Source organism: Parasteatoda tepidariorum, chromosome 4 (genome assembly GCF_043381705.1).
Source record: "Parasteatoda tepidariorum isolate YZ-2023 chromosome 4, CAS_Ptep_4.0, whole genome shotgun sequence".
NCBI lineage: Eukaryota > Metazoa > Arthropoda > Arachnida > Araneae > Theridiidae > Parasteatoda > Parasteatoda tepidariorum.
In genome coordinates, this window is record NC_092207.1 from 1257380 (window position 1) to 1266272 (window position 8893).

Here is an 8893-nt window from a genome sequence, read left to right on the forward strand (position 1 = left end):
TTCATTTACCCTCAACAATTTCATACTTCACTTCTTATCCGTCCCCAAATCAAAATAAACCGTTTATACTAGATGGTTGACGACTGAATGTAAACAATAACAAGCTCCCTAACACCGGAAGGAATTCAGAAAACTTCCGGTGTATTCTTCCGCTCATGTCATGGTTAAGAGGCGATGAGTGAACTGGCTTAATATTCCAGGAAGTTTTATTGTTGCGATTTGCGTTTTAATTTACCCGTAATTTTACCATTCATAAGAGTTTTCTATTACCCATAAATTGTAACAATCGTGATATTTTTCTCAGTTCCATCCTCGTAGAATCACATACAACGACATTAGTCTGAACGAGCCTTGATTATTTCAATTGAAAAAACTGAACACTTCCATTCGCAACTATATTTAAAATATTTTCATAAATGTTAAATTTTTTATTCTGCTTTAAAAAGAATTTATCTGAATCTCTTTTATGGATTAAAAGTTAGTCATTGAAATCCTATGTATGAACAATGAAAAGAAAGGGACTTTGGAATTAATAATGTCTTTTATTCAGTTTTCTATACAATGATTATTTTGTACAAGGAATAATAAGGGCATCGAAATATAAAGTTTAAAAGCAAAACAGAAAGAGAAAGTCACATTGAATAAAGAGTCATTCACGCGAGCGCACACACACACAAAGATGACTTTTCTGGAGTGTAACAACAAATACATTCCAAATAAATATTTAGAACAAATAATTGAGGAATCATATGAGCAATAACAGCAGCTCTCTCAACAAAGATATGCCATTTCTTCACGCCATTTTGATACCTTTTTTTTTTTGCATTTCCTAAATTTTTCCATAGAATGTTTCACTAGATTTGGGCAAAACGAATCACCGAAGTGATTTTAATCGATTTGCGATTCGTATCGATGATTTGAATGACTACATCAATATGTTAATAATAAATGGAATAAAAACTGAACTATTTGTTTGTGAATTTATCTTTACTAGAACATCTGAATTCATTTTCAAAACTTAAGCATGGGAAAAAAGCAAAGGGAAGTAAAAAGGAAAAACTATTGCATTTTCTAAATAGGAATTTAGTAGAATTGTCCCGAATGCTCTGACAGCATTTAGAATAAAAGTTCATACGCACATTCGAAATGATAGCAATTTTACATTTAAAAAAAAACCGTAATTCATTGATTTAAAAAAAAATTTAGTCTTAAAAAAAAGCAGTGTCATTGAAACAAGTGATTTAGATACGTGTACGAATTAGTTTTAAATCGATTATTCGAATCAATTCAGTGATTCATCGAATTAGTACTCTACTCTAAAAGTCACGTTAAGTTTATTTTTTCATTTTTTTTTAATGTCGACCATTTTGATTTTAGCCTAATAACTATGCATTGCTAACTTTATGATTTACTTCTGTAGTTAAATACAGGATAATTCAAAATGAATAGAGCGATTACAAACAGCCATAACTATTTAATAAAAAATAATTTATCCATATAATTAACATAGAATGTAGATAGAACTTTAAAATTGCTTCACGTATTGCGCAGGCGCAGTGAAGCGGAATTCTGCGCATGCGCGAGTTTATGAGTGAAAATGGCGAGTCCCGTGCATAGAATCCAACAATTTTTATTCTGTTATCACTAGAGCCCGGATTTTGATGACCTAAAAAATCTCAACTAATGCCTCTAAAAAGTGCAAAAAATGCCCTTCAAAAAGGCAAAAAATGCCCTTCAAAAAGGCAAAAAATGCCCTTAAAAATCCAAAAATTGCGCAAAAAATGCCTTAAATAAAGTAAAAATATTGAATTAAGAAAATTTTTTGCTCTTTAAAATTATTATGAGTCATTTAAAAAATATAAACGATGCAATACTTGTTCTACGTTCATTAAAGTTTGAAAAATTTGTTTTATATCCTAAAATAACAAAAAAAGGAAAATATATTGACATATATTGTATAGAAATATATTGTATAGAAACTTTAATGGATATAACAACTTCTATCTCATAACATTACTAAATATCAGAATTACATTGGATTAGTAAGTGTTTTTTGATAATTTGAAATGTCTCTTGTCTGAAAGTAAATTTTCATTCCTGCAGAAGCTTCTTTCAACGTCTACTGATGTTATAGGTGTTTACTTGAGAAAGACGGTCTCACTTACTGACAATTCTTCTTCAATTTGAAAAGATTTTGCTTCACCTGTTAATATCCTATAGATTTTCTTCATTGTTTGGAAGCCAGTGTAATAATGAAAATCGATAAAAAATAATAAAAATTGGAAAAAATTAACAAAAAACTTTAAAAAATGCAAGATACGCCCAAAAATTTAAAGAAAAATGCCCTATAAATCTAAAAAAATGCTCTAAAAGACAAAAAACGTCCAAAAATGCAAATGTCATCAAAATCCGGGCTTTAGTTATCACAGTGCAGAGAAGATTTCGCCAGCGTTACAGTCAAGAACGTCCCCAGAAAGCGTAGAATCTTACTGCAAACTAGTGCAGGAATTTTCCTTTCTATTGTCACGAAAATGTTTGAACCTAAAAACCTTTTTTTCAATAAAGAAAAAATATTGCTTTTTTCCTTTCATCCTAAAAGGATTAAAAATTATTTTGTTGAAGCTTTTTTAAAAAGTATTGTCGCTTAAGGTAAAAGAGTCACCTAGGTCCATCATGACGTTTTAGCTGACGTCACACTAGATCGAACGTCACACGGATCAAATTGCATTGTCCATTAAAATTTCATGACAAGGTGGATTTTAGCTGAGCATGCAAGACTAGACAAAACTTTGCGAAAAGAAACCTCATAATGACCTAGATTTAAGATTATTTTCAACTTCAGACTAGCTTTATGAAAAGATTTTTTCACGCTCGAAAAACCCTAAGAGAACCTCGATTTGAGGTTTTTATATATCGAAGGTTGTTTTCCATGGTTTGCGTAGAATAGAGCACCAGATTGTCACGGATCTCGTCTTAATGTTAGAAGGTTTACACGTAAACCGCATAACAACCCTTTTTAGGTTTACATTAAAAGGTTTTTGCTGAGTTAAAATAAATCTTATTTTGCTATCTGGGTGTAAATGGGAACAACATACTCAGATGGCAAAGCTGACTGCACAAATGGTACGGAGTGAAATGGGCAGTTGTCCGTTGTGACCAAGGAAAGTCACGTAGAAAATCTGTGACGCATGTACACAAAATCCTTCTGTGAACATTTTAGTGATAAATTATCTTTCAGTAAATAGTTATAGCGGTTTGTAATAGCTCTATTCATTTTCAATTACCCTGTAGTGTAGTAAGGCATTGTAACTTTACTACTGCAAAGATTTTTTTTTTGTCATCGAAAACGTGCATTTATAAAAATAAATATATCCGCACATCCATTAGTTATTACAAAGCGATACAGTGGAAGATTTGGATTATAATAGAATAGAAAACACGGTGGAAAAAAAAGATCATTTTGAGATTTGAAAGACATTTAAACGATGAGGGGGAAATCTTCCACAATTGACAAAATTTAAGTGTGCTTCTCCCCACTGGGAGACAGTATTTTTTAAGCTCATATCAAACAAAAAATTATTTTCTACAAATTCGAACAGCAACACTTGTTGTAGAGCGAATTTAAAGCATATTCGGACAAAAGAAGAACTCAGTGGAAAAATGTTCCATGAGACATTTGAGTAAATTAAAATTGTTTTACAGAAATAAAGATTTCCCGCTCATTTCGAATGGCGTCATCTAAAAGTTGTTTTTCGCAGGTCGTATTGTCACACGAAATGGCGCTTTTTGTCAATAATATGCTTTCATAACTGTCGTGAGTTCGTAGCTGTTATTATTGGATATCTTGAACAAACGCTAATTCAGGAAATGGCAAAAAATTTTGCTAGGAACAAAAGTCACTGTTTTGTGCAAATACTTAAAATGTATTTCAAGCGTTAAAAAAAAACTTATTCATAATACTTGGCAAAATTTGATTATTAATTTTGGTAAACAAGTTTTGTTTACCAACTTTTTAATTTTGGTTGTCAACTTTTTTCGGTAAACAAATCTAGCCGAATTGGCAATTTTGCAAAAGATTTAATGATTTTTGAAATATTCGTGTTATTTTTCCGTTTTAAAGTTCAGATAATTCTTTATAGCAAGATAAAAATTATAGCTTTACCTTAAAAGTCATATTTTAACTAGCTTCGAATCGTATCGCATGTTGCCGTCAACTGCTATTGGAACTTTCGTTCACTGAGATCTTCAATGACCTGAGTAAAAATGAATCCATTGATGTTTAGAAATTTATTTATATATATATATNATATATATATACTCTAAAATAATGGAGGAGACACTTTTATTTTTTTGACATTTCTCAAGAAATACTCAGAGGGCTATTTTGTAACTTTAGAGTTCATGCGATTTTACTTTGGTCTACAGCTATCTGAGATTTGAAACGCCGACAATAACTTACGAAAGAAAACGAGTATTTTTGAACACCCTGTGCTAGATAAACCAAGCAATTAGTTTGTAACTTGTATCCTTTACTTTAGTTGTTATTCGCAACAACTGCATAAAATTTTGTAATGCTAGCTTAAATATTTATAGAGTTATGGACATTTTTATTAAAAAAAAATTTTTTTTGTCGTGGTTTTTTTTTATTACTACAACTCTAAAAATAATTAGTAAAATGAAGCACACTTTTTGGTTCAATTTAAAATTAAATACAACAATCTTGTTTCAAAATTTGAAAAAAGTTCGTTTAAACCTACGCAAGATATCAGCATTTAAAAAAAAAAAAAAATTCTTTTGTACTGCCCATGCGCGATAAAAAATTTTAAAGGTTTTTTTTTTCTCCTTCATAATTTTGTAGTATCGTATTTGGCAACTAATGAAAAAGTCTTATTTGAATATCTTAAATACGTAAAATGTTTCCAGCAGTTTTCTATGTAATTTTTGTACTTTTTAAAATAAAGCTCAAAATGATCGGGATATTTCCACAAATCTTATTTTTTTCTTATTGTCCGGTTATAAAGTAGCGTCGTTTTCAAAACTACAAAATAAAATTTGCAGAAAACCCCAGATCATTTTGAGCTTAATTTTAAAATGTGCTAAAAATTACATAGAAAATCGCTCGAAACTTTTTAAGATTTTCAAATAAGACTTTTTTTATTAGTTGCCAAACCACAATTCACTATAAAATTATTAAAAAAAAAAAAAAAACTTTTTTCGTGCATGCGCATTACAAAAGAACTAATTTAAATGCTTAAATCTTGTGTAGTTTTAAGGAAGCTTTTTTCAAATTTTAAAACAAAATTTTTGTATTTAATTCTAAATTTCTCCAAAAACTTTGCTTAATTTTACTGTATATTTTTAAAGTTATTACAAAAAAAAGAAGAAAAACGCAAGACAAAAAAATTTGTTTTTATAAAAATGTCTATATCTTAGTGTCCATATGTAAGATAGAATTACGAAATTGTATGCAGTTGTTGTAAATAACAATTAAAGTAATCAAAACAAACTTGTTGCTTTATTTTCTGGCATAGGGTGTTTAAAAATACTAAGCTTTATTTCATAATTTACTATCGGCCCCTCAAACCTCTGATAGCTTTAAACCTTATTTCAAAGTATGAAAAATCGCATGAACTTAACAACTCTAAAATTACAAAATAATCCTCTGAATATTTTCGTGAGAAATTTTAAAAAATCACAAAAAGTGAGTGATTCTACCATTATAGTAGTGTATATGTTACGGTTAAAGTAACAAATCCGGCTATCAATAATACTAACCGGTCAATATTAATAATCGCTTCTTTTGGTCAAAAATTGCAAATTATTCACTGTAATCGGTTATTATTAATGATAACCAATGAAGTTTGGTCAATGTGATTAAACAGTTTATATTGGGAGATGGGTGTGCTTCTTTGTAAATGTGTCACGGTTAAAGTGATAATAAAGTCAGTTATTATTAATACTAAAAAACTAAACTCAGTGGCGCGACAGCCCATAGAGGGCCAAAGCCAACTGTGCCCATCTCAGTTTTCTTGACCTTGGGCTCTGGGGTGCAGGAGCAGATGTTCCGGTCAGGTGGTCAGCCGAACGCGGAACCCCCAGTGTTTAGTTCCCAAGCATGCTTGGTACTCATTTATCGACCCACTGAAGGGATGAAAGGCTGAGTCAACCTTGCCCGGCCCCAGGATCGAACCAGGGACCTGTGGCTCGACAGCGCGAAGGGCTACCGCTCAGTCACCGGGCGTCTATTATTAATACTAACCGGGCAAAATTAACAATAACCGCTTCTTTTAGCCAGTGAGAGATAAAAAGGGAAGTATATGCGGCAGAATAATCGCCAAGTCTTGCCTACATCTGGGCTCACGAGAAACTTTAAAAAAAAGAACATCAAAAAAGGACCAACTCAATAATTCGAAGCCAGTACAAACATACATTTCCAGTCTAAGATCAATTTGGATCCTTGATGATGATTACAGTTGGCAGATCACGGAAATATCCTCAGTAAAAACGTGAGGGAATGACCATTGGTTGCTATTAATATGAAGGTGATAAATTCGCTTAAATGACTCACCGGCTTGTTTGGTTATTATTCATATGGACCGGTTTGTATTAATAATAACCGACATTGATCTCAACATATTTATATACCTTAAAGTTTTGTTCCAATAAGCTTTTCAAATATTCGCGTTTATTAGAAATGAACCTAAATAATGATTTTATCTTGTTTAGATGCAGCTGAAAGTAACAGTATGAAAGGAAATTCATAAGCCTATTTCATGGAAGTTTAAAATATCTATAGGCTTACTATTAATAAATTTGGCTTATTATTAATAAAACAATAACAAATGTGTATACTTGAGAATGATTTATTAGTAATTTAAAACAGTAAAACTTACTTTTTATTTGAATTGAAATCAAAGTAGTGAAGTGAGATTTTTGTTTTAAAAATAGGTGTTCATGAATGAATTTAATAGTGCTCCTATTTCTCTAAAACTATATAAAAAAAACTTTCATTTGTATTGCACCGAGATAAAAAATCTTAAAATATGCACCAGTTTTAGATTTGAACAAAATGATATAAAAATGAATACATATAAGAGGCCTATGAGAAATGAACAAGCGTGGTCATTACTATTCAATTTAATTTTCTGTCATTATGACATTAGGTCCATTTAGGTATGAAATTATCAAAATGGAGTTTGAAACAATTGCTTCTCTTGAAAAAGCAGATTAGAAAAAAGAGAGAAAACATCTCTCAGCAAAAGTTTAGAGAAATGCAGCATTTGAGCCAGTTCAAACAAGCGACGAGAGAGCTTTTAGATTGAATAGTTCTAAAAAAGTTCTACTTTTAAAACTTCTTTTTGTTAACTCTCTTTTGTAAAGACAGCTGATAAAGAATAAATTCAAACTGATCGCAGGTACTTTTTTTAGGAATGGAACATATCGTAAATTTTGTTCCACAGGAGAATTTTCTGACGTCCTTCTTTCGTTGATTTCTCTTCTTTCATTTCACCAAAACCTTATCTTTAAATGAATAAGGTCGATTCTCATAAAAACCAAACTTAAATCATTAAAGGAAATACAATCGAACTTATATGTAACGAACTTCTATTTTGCGAATTCCTCTATTATGCGATTTTTTTTCGAGGAACCAAGAACATTTTAGAAATTTCTTCGTAAAATAACTTCCAAATAGCAAAGTAATTTTTATATTGAACGAACTTTTCTTCGAGATCCACTTTCCCAAAATATTTCGGAATATATATTTCAAACTTCTTAACGAATTTTATGGGGGCCTTGAATTGATTTTCGAAGCCATTTAACTTTTACAGAAACCTTTTTCCCTTTTTGTTTGCATTTCAAACGAAAATGTAGTGGTAATGTAGTTTAAAATTACTTTTATAATAAAGGGAGATATAATTATATGCATAAAAGTAAAATTGTTTAGTTGAAAATATATGTAGTATGATAGTATAACACTGGATAATGTTTTGCTCTGTTCTTGTACGATTAAGATTTATAAAATAAATAGTAGATACTAGTTTACAAGATAAAGGTGCATCCATAGCTTTTTTGATTATGCCTAGTGTTTATGAATTTAAAGCCTGTTTTGTGTCGTTTAAGTAGTTCAAAATGTGATTTTCTACTTAACGAATTTTCCATATAACGAACTTATATTCGGGGATTGAGCGGCTATGTTCAATAGAAGTCCAACTGTATTAGTATGAATGTTATATAGACTATTTGCAAATCAAGTTCTTAGGGACAAAGTTTAAAAAACATGTTTGTTTTATCAACGCATAAGCGAGAGATTTTATTATTCAAGATCCCCACAAGAAAGACGCATATTATAAATTTGAAGAAAAAAAGAGGACACTTTTATTTAGCAATTCTGAAAAATGTTATCAGAAACTTGTTGAAAAAAATATGAAAAATGCATAAGATACAATGTAAGGATAATATAGCCTGTGTCAAAACTTTAAGCACATAGCGAAAATTGCTAATACTTATACAATTCAAAAATATGGGACGTACTATAGAGAAAATTCTTAAATTATATCCGACATGTAATATTCTCAAGAAATGTTTGTTCATTAAAATTGATTTTAATAGTATAATGTTTTCAAAAGAATTTTTTTTTTTTTGTGTTTAAAATGACAGTTTTTAAGGTTTAAGAGTTTCATAAGTTCTTTAATGACTTAATGAATTGGATAGGGGAGAGTGGGGTCAATTGTAACAGGGTACGATTGTAACAGAGCAAAAATTTTGAGTGTCGGGTTCTAGATTTGGTTCCTAGGTGGCGCACAAGGTGTATTTAATAAATCTACATGTACACCCCTGCTGGCAACCATTTTTATGTACTTTTGAAAGAGTTACATCACAAAAGATATTTTCA

General features: G+C 30.4%; 1 protein-coding gene across 1 annotated transcript in view; it reads right to left on the reverse strand.

Moving 5' to 3' along the window:
* Positions 1 to 522: 522 nt before the first annotated feature.
* The window catches only part of LOC107439267 (disks large homolog 1), a gene marked incomplete in the record, with an annotated part of 144892 nt that continues 136521 nt past the window's right edge, over positions 523 to 8893 (reverse strand). The window contains 1 exon segment of the mRNA XM_043051194.2: positions 523 to 8821.